Genomic DNA, 19,263 nt, shown 5'->3' with positions numbered 1-19,263 from the left:
GCACACATAATATACCTGAGGTGTAGAGGCATATCATGGGGCTGTGTGACACTCTTCAACATATAACACATTCATGTTAGGCAATGCTCCCTATTGGGCACCTTACAAACCCATGTAACAAGTGGCTGTGTAATTGTGACTGTAGCCACAATACTGCAGCTCAGGTACAGCATGCTAGGTGGCAGTCTGGTACACATTAGTAGCCTTGAGTAACCACATGATGCATGATGATGATGGCTCATGGTACTACACCCCATCCAGTTACAGTGATCACAGTACTACATTTAGTAGTCATTGCTATGCACCTCAATGTTGTGTGTGTGCAAACATATGCACAATACACAATATGCATAGCAATCACCATTTGTACAAAATGACACATATATGTCTTGTAATTCTATTGAGTGTATAGGTCACATGACACACATTGGGTATGTGTGATGTTTAATGTTGCAGTCATGTTGTAGCATGCCGTGTCATGGCTGGCACTGGCATGTCCACAATATGTCCTACACTCACCATACCCACTGTACAATGGCCATGTTGAGCAATGGTATTCCATCACGTATACATGCACCAATCATCCTGTGTGTATACATAGCATGCATGTGCTAAACCTGTGTCCACAATTATCTGCTACAGACACAGACACTATAATCAGAAATAGATATCTATGTGACACACAGATACACATCCAGCCATGGTATGTATACCTGTCAGTGATGGTACACAGGACATTGCAGACCTTTTAATACTTGCACAGCAATGTTGTGTCTATGTACACATTGCGTTCCAGGGTGAGGCCAATCACTGAACAACAACACACATGCATCAAAGCCATGTATACTGTTATTAACACGGGCTGTCTACACTCGCACTGCATGGTCTTGAGCAACAAACTTTCTGCATGCTGACATGTGTGATATGACTGTTTGCCTTGTGATACTGTAATCCACCTTCAACCAATATTAAGTATGTTTTGGATTGCTGGTGGTGTGTGTGTGTAGTGAGGAGTGTATTTGTGTGCATGTGTTCATGTGTGCATGTGTGCATGTGTGCATGTGTACATGTGTACATGTGTGCATGTGTGCATGGGTGCATGTGTTCATGTGTTCATGTGTGCATGTGTTCATGTGTGCATGTGTGCATGGGTGCATGTGTTCATGTGTTCATGTGTGCATTTGCACATGTGTGCATGTGTGCATGTGTGCATGTGTTCATGTGTGCATGTGTGCATGCGTGCATGTGTGCATGTGTGCTGACATCATATACAGGTCGTAAAGTGTGCTTCCTGTCTCCCTCCCACAGGTGCTGTGTTAGTGCTGGTTCACTGCAGCAGGGAAACTGATGTCACTAACCCACATAGTGATAATGAAGATAGGTGTGTTGAAGCACAGGTGTGTTTGCCAGGGTCTGTCGTTGGGCCACCAATCGACAGTACACAGCTGTCCACCCCATCCATGCATACAGTCATACTGCCAATACATCCATCACCAATGCCCATAGCTGAGGGGCAGCGTGCAGTTGGCATTGGCCAGGACAGTGTGGTATCCATGGCACATGCATCCCAACACAGCAGCCATACCTAGATGTCTGGAAGGGTACCACATAGGCAGATGTCTAGGGGTTCTCATAAGAGCACTGCTGCTCATCATGCCACTGGCAGATGTGCCACAGGTCTGACAACATCACGCATGTTCCAGGCTGTCATGGAGGCACAGGCACATATGAAACAGTACACCAGACAGGGACTAAGGGCACAGAGGACCCATAACACCGCCGTCATTGACAGCATCCATGACCTAGCAGGTGCCATCCGTCATTACACCGAGGTCACTGATAGACATCGGGGAGAGACATTAGATATCCTCTGCAATGTCATGTCCATGTGTCAGGACAGTGCAGGATGGTTGAGACGTGGACGTGGACGTATGCCAGCAACATCAGCAGCTGGCAGTCACCACTGATGTCCCTCAAGCCACAGCCACTCTCGTAGTGCCAGTACCAGCCACAGCAATGTTGTGGGTGGGCTGTCCATAGAATGTCCTAGAAGACCATGTGCGCATGGCTCTGGACAGTCCCAGCAGGGACCTGTGTCCAGTGTACATCCATCCACCTCTGGGGATAGTACCCAGTCTGGCATAGTACCTGATAGTGTCAGTAGCACCCCTGCCAGGCACAGGTACCATATCCATGGCCAGAGATGGTGATCTGTAAACCCTTGCAGGTACAGTCTGTGGCTGTCCCACAAATACCCGTATATGGCAGCCACATGGTGGAACTCTGTGCATGCAGACACACACACATACTCCAGACACCTAGGGCTAACACATATCCACACACATTATAACAACATTGGCTTATTCCAGTATTCTTGCCCCTCACACACACACACACACACACACACACACACACACACACACACACACACACACACACATACATGTCAATTGGATGGCTCACTGTAGGCCTCTGGCGATCCAACAACACACCCTGTGCATATGATGAAACCTGTGCCACCACCTGTCATCTGTAACATCAATGCAGGAACAGGCTACCATGATGCTGATGCACAGGGTGTCTATATAGCAGTATAGCAATGTTAGCATGTTGTCAGCTGTAGAGTGTAATGATATGCTTGAAGGTGTAGCTGAGCAGGCATGATGCATTAAAGCTATGATTGTCATTGTAGTGTTGTTTATACCAGTGTTGGTTCCAGTTGTGTATTGTCCAGCCTCGTGCCACTTGGCTGATGTGTGCAGTATTGGCAGCATGTGTTAGAGAGTGGACAGTATGTGTGGGATGTCTGTAACACAGATTTGCAGGTGTACAGTTGTGAACATGGTGGAGGTGCACTGTCTGCATGTACGTGCATAGTGGACACATGGCCAGGGTGACATGCTCTGTATTACACAGTAACACTCCATAGTTTCTATTGGTGGCCAGTATGCATTGTACTACACACATTCCGGAACCTGACTACACATGTGTGTATGACATGGTTTGACACTGTGCTGTGGGTGATACTGTTACTATCTGTCATTGTTTTGCATACTGGTGGTATACATCACTTCATCTGCCTGACCATAAACAATCGTTAGATGATTTCTTGACAACTGACACACAGATGTAGGACACACAGCAACATTTGGATCCTGCAGGTACTATAAAATGCCAGTAACCACTGGTATTCACCTGCACCCATTACTGAGACCACTCCTGTTTGGCATATAGCTCTCTTAGGTACAAGCAATCACAGTAGGGATATGTCCGTCCACGTCTGGTAATGCATACTGTGGCCTATAATGCATTCTTCATATGACACACACATCCTCCACAAGGGTATCATACAGACAGATGCCTGTTGTAAAACCCATGCTGTAAAGCTATAAGCCAAACTAAGCATAGTCATCCACCTTTAAGGAACATATTATCCCCACAGTACCACATAGGTAGTAGCCACCAACATGATGATCAGGTACCGATGTGTACATGCAACCAAGTGTTATGTCATCTCTCCTTTGTTAATCACATTTCCAAAGGTATTTTGGAATCCCTTGGTGGATCACATAAGCAATAAGGGGTCTGCAAGCATATCCACAGTTTGTTCTACACCTGTTATGAATAGTCATAATGGACAGACTTTGCTGCATTTGAAAAGGTCTGACATATACCTTGGCCATAGACCCTCACTCACACATTCCAATAGGAATCATAATGACTTTGTGTGACACAGATGACCTAGGCCAGGGATCACTGCTGTTGCTGGCCTTGTCACAAGCATACAAATGTGACCTAAGGTCTGGGAAGCAGCAGCACAGTCTGGCAAGGATGACAGCTGTGTTCTTGGAGAAAGCAGGGTTCCCACACATGCAATCATTGAGGTAACATGTACAGATATGTAATTGACACACGGCTAGCTCACATGTGCAATGCATACTGATATGTCATACAGTGGTAAGAGAAAAACCCACAACACATTGACCAACAGTGTCACACACATACAGCACACACACTCACCAAGTGCAGGATTCAATCCCCTACCTAACTACTTCATGATACTAGAGGAGTACACATTAACACGACGCACTATATAGATTACTGGGAGTTTTCTTCTCCACAGGTATAGTTGTAGGATGGTGACATCATCAGACTTGACAAAGGTTACGTTACCACTTTTGAGGTGTTTCACTACGCTCCTAAAATGTTGTTCCTTCCCAAGGGGAACACACACAAACTCACGCAGTTGCCCACTGCAGGATTCAAACCCCTACCTAACTACTTCATGATACTACAGTACACATTAACACAACGCGCTAAACAGATTACTGTTAGTTTTTTTTTTCCACAGGTATATTTGTAGGATGCTGACATCATCAGACTTGACAAATGTTAGATTACCACTTTTGAGGTGTTTCACTACTCTCCTTAAAGGTTGTTCCTTCCCAAGGGGAACCCACACAAACACACACAGTTGCCCAGCGCAGGATTCAAACCCCTACCAAACTAGTTCATGATACTAGAGGAGTACGCATTAACACAACGCACTATACATATTACTGGGAGCTTTCTTTTCCACAGGTATATTTGTAGGATGGTGACATCATCAGACTATACGAAGTGTGTTACCTTAGGTGACGTTAGATGGCCTACATTGAAGGAATGTCTCAACACTTTGGCCATGTGATCATCAAAGGTGGGTTTACTTTCTACCTGTGTCCTCAGGGCCATAATGACTTTCTCCGTACATGCTGGATTATCACCTATGTGGAAATTTGTGTGCACTTTGTATTACCGAAAGGGGATGACTATGCATTCTTTGCCATTCGGCTTGAGGGCATTGTTTTGACACCAGGTTTCTGTCTCCGTAAGACACTTCTGGAGGATGTCTGTGTCAGCTGTACAATCAATTATGGACCACAGTTTTCAGTCATCTGCAACTCTGTTCAGCCTTACACCTGCCGTGCTTGCTTGTACCTCTGAGCAGTATCAACTGAACAGGTGGGGTCCCAGAACCAAGACCTGTGTGATGCCATTTGTGACTGGCTTAGAGTTGGACATGGCAACCACAACTATGAACATGTGTGTTTGATCTGTGAGCCACTTGGCCACCCATCCTGTGACATAGCTGTTCATGTTCAAGCTGGTACACTTGTCCATGATGACGGCGTGGGGACTGGTGTGGTAAGCCCTTAGTGAGGTCAAGGTGGGCTATGTGGACTACTTTCCCCTCCATCTATGTTCATGGTAACTGTTTTAAATAAGTCAGCTAGGTTTGGGAGCCAGGCTCTGCCTTTAACAAGGCAAAGTTGTGTAGAATCCAGTGTCTGGAGATCTCCAATGTCTCAGTGTATGGGTTCCATGATGATTTGCTTAATAGCTCTGTAGACCAGGCTGAATACACATGTTGGGCAATGGTTTCCAGGTTCAGTTTTGGCACACCCTTTGTGGAGCTGGATGACTGTTAGTGTATGCCATTCTTTGGGTACATAGCCTGTGATATGCTTGAGTCTGGACAGTGAATGTAGGGGAGGGTGTAGTTCCTTGTGGGCCTAGTGTAAGATGTAGCCTGGGACAACTTACTGTCACACTGATGCCATGTTCTTAGGTTTGGTGAGGGCTGTCTTTACCTGCATGTCCAAGACGTCTGTGTCTCTGCATCTTTCTGTGATAGACACAGGCCCTTTTGGGGGTGATGGGGGAGAGTTTACACTGCACTTGTCCCCCTGGGTGTGGGCAATGAAAGTTGGTTTGGTGTATGTCATTACTTTTTTCAGTAGCTGACAGCATATTTGGAAGTTGACACCTACATGTCTGATATAGCTACCGAAGGTGTGGTTGTTATTCTTACATTCCTTGGCAATTTGTCTTTAGAAACTGTCCTTGGATTATTTTATGAGCAATCATTGTTTCATCCTAATAATGATCAGTGATACCTTTCCTTTAGTTAAGTTGGCTCTATCAGGTGTTAGTTTCCTCCTTCTGTTGTCTAGCTTATTTATGGGCAACGACCACCAGATTGTTTTCTTATTTTTAGAGGAGTGCATCTTGGTTTTATTTGTGATGTCTCGATCCATGCATCCCTTTAGATGCTCATAGGATGCACTTGTAAATGATTTGGCAGATTGTATACCATTATCCTATAACAAGAGGGCTTTGGAACTTTCCATTTTGGTCTTGGGAAGTGTGAAGTTTGCTTTTGAAAATGTCTTCACAGTGGTTTCATTGACTGGGTGTGGGGGCGGGATGCGGATGTCCAGTGTGATTACTTAATGATCTGATATTACCAGCGAGGGGTTTATTGTTGATGTGGAACACTGATACCCCATGTTGGTGATGATCATGTCCAGTATGTTGTCACCTCTAGTGGGCATGCTGACCACCTGTTCCAGGGTGTTAGAGTTTCTTAACTCTAGGACACGTTGGGCAAAGGAAGTTGTATACGAGTAATTCACCCACTCAGTGTTTGGGTAGTTGTAATCTCCTCATATAATGGTATTTGATAGGACCTTTATATTTGATATTGTTTTCCAGAATACTGAGTGAGGTTCCTGAGACAAGGTACATGATCTGTAGCAGGCTACAATCTGATGGGCAGCTTTGCCCAATGTTAGTTGCACTTGCATGGTCTCCAAGGCCTCATGCTGTAGCAGTAACTTGGAGGTGTGGATATCCATAAGGTAAATGGCTACACTACTTCCTTTTGTATTTCACTCATGGTCTTGGGTCCAAAGGTCAGGGTTATTGTGAGTGTTTTACTTGGATCATATCCAACAGCTGTATGTTTGACATAGCTTTGTATGTTACGCAGTGAACAACTCTGAGTAGGCGATATGCAAGGGAGTACGGATGGAGCATTTTGCGATGGTCTGTGTATGGCATGTATTTCAGGCCACTAATGGTCTTTGTGAGGTATTGCTGCTGGCTTTCTAGTTGTTGTAGTTGTCTTGTGAGGTACATAGCAACAGTGGCGTTGTACTCTTTTATAGTTCTAGTGAGTGGTGAGTAGAGGGGAACAATGTCTTATTTTATTCTGCATGAGACACATTTTGTGATGAGGTGTACCACATAAGAGGATTTCCTGACTACTGTGGGAATGTGCTTATCACAGTTGTATCCACTGTCCACCCATGACCCAAGGTCTCTTGTCACACTTACAGTGTGAGGTATACTACCACCTATGTTGTAGTTCTTGGCTACAGAGATTTTAACAAAGGTGATGATAATGCACCTTTTGGCATTGAGCTACAGCCCATGGCTGGGACAACAGCCATCTGTCTCAGTGAGGTCCTTTTGTAGAATGTCCACATCTTTAGTGTTTACAATGATGGCTCCTAGTTTGCAGTCCTCTGGAAACTTCAGTAGCCACAGAACTTCCATGTTAATGTTTAATTCAGGGAAGTAGATACTACACAGCCTGGGAAGTTATCTAGTCCCATAGCTGCTGTGATACTGGCTTTGGAGAGTGTTTTTTACCTGTGCAGCCATGATGACAGCAACTTTGCAGTCTTCCATTATAGACATGTGCTCTTTCATGGGTGAGAGGGGGGTAAAGTTAACACTGATCCTATCTGCCAGGATGTTGCCAATATCAGTTGGCTCTGTACATTTAGTGTCATTGAGCTGTAACTCAGAACAGATCTGAGTGTAAACATGACATGGACCTGTCTGTTGGGCAGAGATCTCCTGTGTAGACAGTATGCAACAGAGTACAGCTTGGGTTACATTCATTCTTGTTGCATGGAGCAACTATATGAGGCGAGTAATCCTCTTGTTAAGGTTCTTCATTGGTCTTTCTAGTTAGTTGCTGAACGTGCCTAGTCAGATTCCTCGCAAGTGTGTTGTGGTAGTCTCTGACAGGTCTGATGACTGCTGAGTAGTAGCAACCTCCTTTGAACTACATGTGCAGACCTTGGCAGTTTGTGTGTACACATAGCAGGATTTTCAGACCACTTTGTGAATGTGTTTCTGGAAGTAGAGATGACTATACACATTTGTCCATAGATCCCTTATTATCATATCCATATTTAGCCTAAGTGTGTGAGCATGCCGAGTATGACCTTTCAGTATCTTCCTGCCTGACATTTGCTTTGTTTGTTTAAGTGTGTGAGCATGCCCAGTATGACCTCTCAGTGTAATGCTGAATGAAATCCACTGCATTTGTTGGAGTGTGTAAGCACACACAGTATACACATTTATACTATATGTGTATGGTAAATCAAGGTGTATTTTTACAGCAGGGCTCACCTTTGTGTCATAGATCAAAAGGGATCATGCTGTGCCTGCAGGGTTTCCATAAGACACTTTGCATAGACCTGTCAACATTTCTACATACAGGGGGGACAGCTATTCTTTGTACATTTCTACCCGTGGGTACACTGGATTGTTACTGTGGGTGTACATAGGATGTGGGTTTCACCTGACACTTATACACATTTGCTGTGCCTGCACTGCTATGTACAGGACACCATTACAGTCTGTACTGTTGCCTATCATACTGGCTTGAGGCATACTAGTGTACTACAGATCTTAACGTCTATTGCCACATATATTAGCTTACGACTTCATAGCCTACGCAACTCACATCACAACGCCTGGCCTGATGTTCTCTGTCTGCATAGGTGTGTGGGTGAGGTTACCCATTTGCCTCATTAGGGGCATGATGCAGCATTGCTTTGTGTTTGCATTAGTGTACAATTGTCCTGCTGTGTCTATACCACTGTAATGCTATCATGGCTTAGTGGTTCAGTACTGTGACTGTAGTGCACAGTGTCCTGGGTTCAAGCCCTGTCACTGCTTTTTTATTTTCATGCTGGCCAGACCAGACTGCTTAAGGAACAGTAAAGCAGATATGAGCATGTTTAACTGTCTTTGCTCAACTTTGGCCGAACTTGGCTAACATTGTACAAGCAATTTTGCTTACATATACTAGATATTGGTAAAAGCTGCTTAGCACTGCTTTATATTGCTTAAAACATGGCAATCATGCCTCAGATGGTGCTGCAGGGCTGCCTATGTCGGATGCACATAGTACACTCCCTATACATGTTTGGAAACAGGTAGTGTCAAGTTAGGCATCCCTTTTATTTTATGTGCGAGTCAGTGAGAGGTATCATTTCCAGGGTTCCTACTGAGCCAGTGTATGTGCTATGCGTTGCCTCTTTGCCAAGGACAAGGCATACTGGGCATGCCTCCTTTTGCCTACTGGGGCAGGTTCAGGTTGTTCCTCCTCTGAGTCACGCTGTGCCTGTGCAGGCCTTGGCAATGGTGGGGGTCTGTTTGGCCCTGCCCCATGCTGTTCCTGCTGCAGCTGTTTTCGCAGGATCATATTGTGTAGCATGGCACATAGCATAACAATTTGGTTACATGTAGTTGGTGAGTACTGCAAGGCTCCACCAGATGTGTCCAGGCAGACGGAACCATGACTTGAGCATCCCAAACACACGCTCGATTACATTTCATGTTTGTGCGTGTGCCTCATTATGGAGTTCTTGCTCAGGTGTGTATGCATTTCTGATGGGTGTCATCAGCCATGGCTCCAGTGCGTATCCAGCATCCCCCTGTAGGTGACTGTCAGGGATGTCCCCATTTGCAAATGTCTGGTACAGCTGCGACAGATGCCAGATATGGGAACTGTGGTAGCTTCCAGGACAGCCAGCACACTCATTCAGTATTATGCCCTGGGCATCGCACACAACTTGGCAGTTGATGGAGTGGAAGCCCTTGCAGTTGATGTAGGCCCTACCCCGCTCACCAGCTGGTGCTTTGATGTATATGTGTGTGCAGTCAATTTCACCCACTACCCTAGGGTATTCCGCTATTTACTGGAAGAGACGCATATTGCTGACCAATACCACATGGGAATTGGGGAAATATACATGATCACCGACATGTCCTGACATGGCATTCAGGAACTGGTGCAGTACCCTTGATGCTGATGCCTGTGAGATCCCCATCATATCACCAGTTGGTCTCTGGAAGGTACCTGTTGCTAGTATTCTTAGGCCAACACATACCTTGGTTTCACTGGGATGGGTTCCCCTCTGTTGGTTCTGTGTGTGAGGCATGGTCTGCACAGCTCAACAATTTGCTGCAGGACACCTCTGTCCACTCTATAGTACTCCACTATCTCCAGCTCATGTAGCCCCTGGTAGGTTCCCCTGGGTCTGTACACTCTTCTCCGTTTCCTCACTGTGGGTTGCTCAGCAGCATTCACAATGGCACCAGCCTCAGCATCTTGCACATGTTGCCTTATAACAGCAATGGAAGCCCCTAACATTTTTATGTCTCAGTTTAAGCTTTTTAAGTTTTCATTTCTCTTTGTTGACTGTAGTGTTGCAGTGTTTCTGAGAAAAAACATGGGGGAATGTTGTTTGCAGAGTTTTAGGTGCTGGGCTGGGCTTGGCTAGTGTACTGCATGTGTAATTGGCTGATTATGATTGATTTCACCTGGCAGCTCTGCTAAGTCTCCTTGGTAAACTTCCTACTACTTCCTTTCCTTCCTTTTCCCATTTCTGTTTCCACAGGGGGCAGCGCAGCGCAAACCAGCGCAAACACGTGCACATGTGCGCACACATGCTTACACAGGCTTACACGGGCTTTGGTGGGTGCACATTCGTGTATACTAGCTTAGACAGCCTAACACAGGCTTACACGGGTGTACACTCATGCACACAGCCTTAGACGGGTTTACACACACGCACTCGCGCGCACACAGAGTAAGCAGCTTTGCAAGAAACTTTAGTGATAGCCACGGCGTACACCTTCAGTTTCTTGATTTCAGTTTAGACAACTGTAGACACACCTCTTTTAGTCCTGAGTAACTCACAGCAAACACATGCCACTCTGCTCCAATAAGCTTACAGTCTTTTTGATACATACCCCCTCATGATGTCACCCATCTTCTATTCTGTTACTCCCCTTTTCCTACTCTTACACTCTAGGGACATGGTTCACATAGCAGAAAATATTGGCATTCATTATCCTTATCCTCATTTGCATAGGACTGACTACTAATGCTTGGTTACATCTGTCAGACTGAGCTTCCCCCCTTAGCAACCTCTACTCAGTAGCCATGTAGTCTTCAGCCTGCCATTCACTTGCATGGCAGATTAATATTTGGAATAAAATCCCTATTTGTGGCTTTTATTTTTTGTTTTTCTGGTTTTTAGAGTGCAGCACGTTTGAGCGGCGCTGCGCTACACTTAAACATTGGAGATTGAGGTAAAAAATATATATATATTTTTTATTTTGCAACGGAAAAAAATGCCAATGGCCATATATTTGGCGATTGGCATGCTTCCTCAACTGGATGCATCCTTTATTTGGAGTTGTCATGGCTCTGTTTTGCTATTTGCAGAACGGTACTCATTTGCCAACTGAGTACATTTCTGCAAATAAAACTACTCTTACTTGGACAGGTTAGTGTTTCCTGGATCGCAAATTTACCTCATTCGCATAGCTTTCAGCAGCAAATGAGGTAATTTGCATAACCTAACACTGTCCATGTAAGAGTCAGTTTAGGAGCTCTCTTGCATGCCCCTGCCGGCTGTTCCTGGATCGCTCGGCAGACATGTTGGCTGTATGGAGCCTTACTCTAGTCTTAGACTTGGTGCAAGCCTTCGTGAATCCAGCCCATAGTCTGTAAATGGCTCCTGGGCAGTATATGGGGCACATCAGTGATATTACATAACATATTAATTTTTTTATCATGAAAAACTTTTGTATGAGAAACAATAAGGATATGAAAATGCATGTTAATAAGTGGAAATTAAAGCTGCAAGATCTGGACAATCCTTTCCTTTATTAAAGTTACGAATAGCATTAAAAACATGTCAGTGTTAATTGTATCCCAAAAGGAGATAATATTCCTTAATTTTATCACAAACAATTGAAGAATGGCAATATGAGAAATTATTAATGGTGTTAATGAAAGTTGGGGGAATTTAATAAAGCTTACATGGACTTTTTTCCATGTAGGCATCATGGCATACTGATTACACAGAAGTAAGCAGGTTTGCGATCCAGTAAATAGAGCTGGGAGACTCGCACGCATGAGCAACACTTAAGTATCCATAGCATGCAAATCACCTTATAAGCAAGTTAACTGAATGCAAATGAGGGAGCTAGAGCAATATAAAAATCAAATGAAGAGCTGGAAACACCCCTTTGGTCATGTCCCCATGTGCAACAATGGGCCAAAACCTTCTCACCAAATTACTTAATATTTCAGAAAAAGGAGAGAACGTACTGACAAAAAACAGTTTGTCATCTTCTCCATTAAAAATCTGTTCCTCTCTGTTCCTCCTACTGCCAGATCTATCCCCATCCCGTATGCCTAAAACTCTTTTCTCTGTTCTAACCAATAAATCATCCTGATATCCCCTGGATAACAATTTACTCCTTACCTTAGAGAATTCCTCTACAATGATACTCTTGTCATTTGTGTTGTTAAAAATGCATTTACAGTCTCCATACGGTAATGAATCCAATAGGTTCAGGTTTAAACTTGGAGGTGAATTTGAGTGTTCAATAAGGAAAAATGTGGGGACAATATGTTTATCATAAATTTTGTGTATCACTTTAAATCATATGTATCAATTTGGTGTTGCTGATTGATTTGATATAAAAGGACTGTGTTTTTGGTGTGTTAATTACCCCTTGAAGGCATTAGTCGAGGTACCATGAGACACCAGTAAAGGTTTTTATCACCCAAGAAGGCTCTTTGTTTGTTTTTTTTTATTCTTCATTTTGTTTTGCTGTATAGGTAGAGCAATATAGCAAGCAGATAGGCAGTCCTGCAGATCCGTATTGGTGTCCGTAGTGTACATGGAATAATTCCATGTACATGATTTTAAACAGACAACAGGGGCTGTAAAGTGTAGTTTGATGGACAGAAATAGCATAGCAGACACAGATATGTGGAACATTATCCACTGTGTGTCCAAAACTGTATGGGAAATAATTTTAAATAATTTTATTTTTTTTAATGATGTGGGTATGTTTGTGTGGCATACCGCACTGTGCAAACATGCTTTTATGAATAAAAAAATAAAAAAAAGAGTGTAAAAACCAAATGTATTAGTTTGAGACAGTAATGTATTATAGGACCCTGCATGGAGTATCTACAATGGTAGAATGGTGCTGTTGTCAACAAGGCAGGGCCTGGAACCATGTAGTTTCCAAGTTGTGTGCATGGATCCCTATGTAAATGTGGTGGGGTTACTGAATAGCACAAATGGATATTAGTGTATGCAGATCCCATCTGTGTAGGCACAGAACCATGTTGGCATCCAGATGAGGTAGGTGACATCAAGGGGGTGTGTCTAAGGACTTGTGAGTTCATTGAAGCTCAGCTGTGCCTGTTGCATGCCATGCTGCTTTGGTCAGCAGGGGAGAGTGTATAGTTCTGCTGAGCTTTGTTTACCTTCAGGACATGTGTTTCCATATGTTTGCATGGTGTGCTCCCATGCTGAGCATGACCTTTCATAGGCGTGTATGCAATGAGTGCTAAGCATTGTTTACCTTCACGGCATGTGTTTGTGTGGCATGCCACAGTGCTGAGCGAGGAAGGCTGTCCAAAAAAAAATTGGCTGAAAAAGCCAATAGAATATTAATTACTGATGTCCCCTGTTTCAATTAAACTAGGACCATTAACAGTCTATGATGATGCACTTGGCAGGTGGAATGCATCACAGGTACCCAATCACACAGGCTGCACCTACAGCAGAGCACTATAAAGGTCACACAGACACTGCAATCTGATTTCACCACCATACTCTGCACCAGTGGAGTACAGACTTGGAATTTTTAACTGAAGGGATGCTATGGTCTGCTACAGCTTTGCTACATCTGCATGTGCTAGATGTTGAGGTCAATGCTGCTGCTGCTGTGGCTGACAATAGGCCTAGAATGAGAAGGAGAAGAGGGTAAATTTCCAGGAGCTACATGAGCTGGAGATTGCAGAGTGCTACAGGCTGGACAGAGACATACTACAAGAACTCACTGAGCTCTGCCGCCCTCAAATCAGACCCAGAGTCAATAGAGGGGAACCCATCCCATTGGAAACAAAGGTATGTGCAGCTCTTAGGATACTAGCTACAGGTACTTTCCAAAGACCAACTGGGGACATGATGGAAGTCTTGCAGATATCAGCATTCAGGGTAGTCCACCAGTTGCTGGATGCTATGCTGCCACATACCAGTGAACACATTTATTTTTCACACACCCCTGAGGAGAAGGCCAGAAGTATGCAACACATCTACTGTGTATCACACTACACTGAGGTACTGGGTGTCATAGATTGCACTCGTCTACACATCAAGGCACCACATGGTGAGGAGGGTAGAATCTACGTCAACTGCAAGGGATATCACTCCATCAACTACCAGGATGTGTGCAATGCCCAGGGCATTACCATGAATGTGTGTGCTGGCAGCCCTGGTAGTTATCACGACTCCCATATCTGGCACTCATCACAGCTGTACCACATATTTGCTAATGGGGACATCCCACACAGCCATTTACTGAGGGATGTTGGCTACGAACTGGAAATGTGGATGATGACACCCATCAGAAATGCACACACACTCATGGAAGAATGCCATAATGAGGCACATGCACAAACCAGGAACATCATAGAGTGTGTGTTTGGGCTGCTCAAGTCACAGTTCCGGTGCCTTCATACATCTGGTAGAGCCCTGCAGTACTCTCCAAGCACATATGCACATATGTTCACAGTATGTGCCATGCTACACAATATGATGTTGTGGAAACAGCTGCAGCAGGATCAGCAAAGGGAAAGGATACACAGCCCACCACCAGTACCTAGGCTGTCATAGCCACAGTCACAGGAGGGCTTGGAGGAGGAACCCCCTGATGATGTCCCTGTAAGCAACAGTAGGTGTATGCCCTGGCTTTGGCTAAGAGACAGTGCATAGCACATTCACTGACAACCTAAGGCCGTAGGGACTGACACCTTACTCATACTCACATACACATAGTAAAATTGTTGATGACAAGCAACCCACACAACCTGTACCTATCCATGTATTGGCTCTGTAATGCTGTTACTGCTGCATTCACAAGGTACGTCTCTAATCTACACATTACTTGTAAGGATTACTATAAGATGGTATCGTATGTATGGATCTGCTGCATTTATGCAAGGAAATACAGTGGGCTATGTGGACAGAAGTAACATCCACATGGGAATACAGATACCCAGTACAATAGTATGTGTTCCCTAATAATCAATAAGCCTCATGGTTGGAATGTTCACTACATCAGTCAAGGGAGATGTTAAACAGTGGTCTCTCATGATATTTGGACTACTGTTTATCCCATCAGATCACGTGCTGTTCTTCCCCCGCCCCCCAGCACTGCAGTGTTTCCATATAACTGCTTTAACAGTAAGTCAGAAATGGTATATCAGCAGACTAGGCAATCTCAGGGCTGTAACATAGAACTCAATCATACATTATATATCACACATAATGCAGGAATAACAAAGTACATACTTATGCTGCTGATTGTGTGATGAATGACTCCACTGTGTCTGGCAGCCTGTGTGGTTCAGTGGACTAGGGAAGTTAGTATGGGTGATGGTGTTGATGCTTCTATTCTGGAAGTAGGCACATCTTTTGCATGTGAGGTATTATTATGTTGGTGCTTTCAATCTGTGTGTGGTGTAACATTATGAACCTCAGTCACATATTAAGTACAGCAGACAGCTGGGGAATGCCATGGACATTTTGAGTGATGTGCAGCACTGGAGAAAGAGGGACAGATGTCAATGACTGTAACATACCTCTCAACCTCTTAGTGCAAGAAATATGTTCAAAGCATGACAAAATGAAGGGACAAAGGCCCACAAATAGGGGCATATGTTAAATACTGCTCCCATAAACTTAAACAGTTGCTAGAATAACAGGGTTTGTTTCAACATATGTTATTTTGAAGAATTTGAAGTCAGAAACTCAAATGCATGTCACTATTTAGTGACTTCACTCCTAAGTTCATCCAAGTTATTTGCCAGAAAACCAGACATTTTATGAAGAACAGACCAAAACTATGAGCAAAAGCTCTGGACATCCTGAAAAACTCTAGACAGTTGAGAGGTATAGTCTGTAACACACAAAATCCTGGACTGGAGTACAGGTAGGTGTTGCCTGGAGTCACTTTATAAGTACTGACATTCACACTGGACATGCCCAAACACTTAGTTAAAATGAGCACAATTCTGTTGCCCCATCATCACACTGACCTGTTATGTAAAGATATGTCTATATATATACAGACCTATATGTATACATATCAGTCTGTCACTTTCTCTCTTGCATACATAGTATATCTGTCGTCACGTAGTATCAAATAGATATATACCAACATATATATATATATATATATATATATATATATATATATATATATATATATATATATATATATATATATATATATATAGATATATGTGTGTGTGTATATAGTGATATATATCACAATGATACATAAACTCTCCCCATATATCTACATAACACATATACATATCATATCATACACACACAGAGCTATATATATATATATATATATATATATATATATATATATATATATATATATATATAATTTTTAATTACATACATATATGTGTGGATGTCTGCATTGTCCTACATACTCTAATAATGGTGATTAAATCTGCACTATCACACATCCATACTGTTGCTCAAAGGATCCAAACTAAGGGTGCAACAGTACATAATCCAATTACCTACAGAACACTGTGCCTGCTGGATGCCACCTTGTAGAGAGATGCAGGTAAGCAGGTGGTGTAATGTATAATGTTGTCAATACATGCATGGACAGGGCACATTGTTCCTGCCCACAGGTTTGCCTATCAAACTGCAAGCAGCCACATATGGCCATACTGGTAAATGTACACACATAGCTAGGATAATAACAGTTATCCCATTGCTAGGATACTAGATGCAGATAACAGTATGAAGCAATATCACTCTACAGACCACAGATGCTATTCAACACAAGCCTAGTTTGTGTAATGCACAAGTACTGTGCCTGCAATGACATATAGAGCAGACTCAACATGTGGAGCTTGAAATAAGTACTGTGATCTATAGTAAATAACACTACATAGATAGGGGTTTTAATCTCACTCCAGGCTATTTGCTGTGTGTGTTTGTGTGTGTGTGTGTGTGTGTGTGTGTGTGTGTGTGTGTGTGTGTGTGTGTGTGTGTGCTCCCCCTGCCGAACAACTACCATGACCTCATGGGCTATTCACCTGCAATGGTTATGCACTTTTTTGCTCTGTAACTTGCAGTTGGCTTCCACACTGCTGTTGTCTACAATGCCTGATGATGTCTTCCACGTTAAGGCTACCAGCTGACACTGCAGTCTCAAGTCTTAAACCATACTGTGTGTGATACGTTCTGTGGTCTATAGCATGTAAGACTAGATAGATGGGGTGTTCTAATCTCATGCCAGGCTACTTGGGGTGTGTGTGTGTGTGTGTGTGTGTGTGTGTGTGTGTGTGTGTGTGTGTGTGTGTGTGTGTGTGTGTGTGTGTGTGTGTGTGTGTGTGTGTGTGTGTGTGTGTGTGTGTGTGTGTGTGTGTGTATACTCCTCCAAACAACTGCCATGCCTTCATGAACTATCCACCTCCAGTGGTTATGCACTTTTTGGCCCTGTAACTTGCTGCTGGCTTTCACACTCCCCTTGACTACAAGGCCTGATGATGTCATCTACCTTAAGATTACCAGCTGAGAATGTAGCATCAGGACTTAAGCCGTGACACATGCAATAAATACTATGATCTATAGTATGTAAAACTAGATAGGTAGAGGTTTTAATCTCACTCCAGGCTCCTAGGTGTATGTCCCAATGGCATACGTATGATCATCTTGGTAAATTAGAAATAGGTAGGCTTTTCCAGTATTTTTTTTTGTAGCATGTGATGTGCTACACCAAGACCACAAGGTCTACTGATGTCATCAAACATAGCATGTTCTGAAATTATAGTGCTAGCAAACATAAGATGTGCTGCATGCATCACATACTGTGATCTGTAATATGTATCACTACAAAGGTAAGTGTTCTCATCTACATGCAGACAATGTGCACAACATGTGAGCCTTGGCATGTCCTATATGCAGTAATTAGAAGTGGTGCTAGCCTTAATGTAGCCATGGATGTGTGTGAGCCTGTTAGAGCATTTTACATCATGTTATAGAACCAAAGGATTTTTGAACTTCACTGGCATAATGGCCAAACACCCCTCACAATCATAGACATCTTTATATCTGTAGTTACAGGATCAGCAGATATTGCCCCAGTCCAAGAGGGACACAGGCAGATGCTCTGTGTTGAGATAACAGTCATCCAACCAATTGTACAGATGGCAAATGCTGAGGTGCACTGAGGTGCTCTGTGTGCCATTAGGCAGGGTTCTGTTCCAAGGGTGTGTTTAAGTCTGTTAGACAAATCTCTTCCGTAATCATGTAGTACTAACATCACATACAAGGTTAATACCCTTACAGTGGGTTATCCATCTACTATGCCTTCTACAGATAGGCTGCATATGCAATCAAGCAGGGTTATACATTGCTCTGTATGCAAGGCACAGATCACTTCTGAGTAGTCTATATGCCACAGGTGACAGTGACATGCATTGCAGACGATCCCTATTGAACACATACTAAAGACTTGAAGTGACCTTGTGAAGGACCATAATGTTGCGTGCAATTGCTAGCACTGCTTGGAAAGATACATCACCAAATAGCCATTGCACTCAGATATTAGCATGCTGAGGGAAGAGTACTTGGAGGTTATGATTATATCATTTGCAGGTGACTGTGGCCGCAGCTATGCCATATAAGTCCTGCCATACCACTGTAGAGACATGGTGATCTGAGGCACATTAGGTGTAAACCTGTGTGGCCAGGTCTGTGTGTCCAGTTTGTTCACCCCTGAGTATGTACATCAGATGTTGCGACTGACGTGTTACTTACCAGGTACATAGATCTAACTGATGAAACTGTTATTACATATATATTTGCATGGAATTTATGGCCATTGCTATGTCAGCAGGCATGTGTTCACAATACCATCTTGCAGGATAGTGACATACCACAGAGTCTTTATGAGTGCTCACAATTTGCAGGCATCAGCCAACATTGTTATCCACACTCAGTCAGTAGTCCCGTGTATTGTGGTTGAATGGATTCCAAGCAGTAGACAACTCAGGACTGT

The sequence above is a fragment of the Protopterus annectens genome, chromosome 8.part0 (assembly GCF_019279795.1).
Source record: "Protopterus annectens isolate FY-2018-M chromosome 8.part0, PAN1.0, whole genome shotgun sequence".
Classification (NCBI taxonomy): domain Eukaryota; kingdom Metazoa; phylum Chordata; order Ceratodontiformes; family Protopteridae; genus Protopterus; species Protopterus annectens.
Note: the sequence above shows the minus strand (reverse complement) of the source record.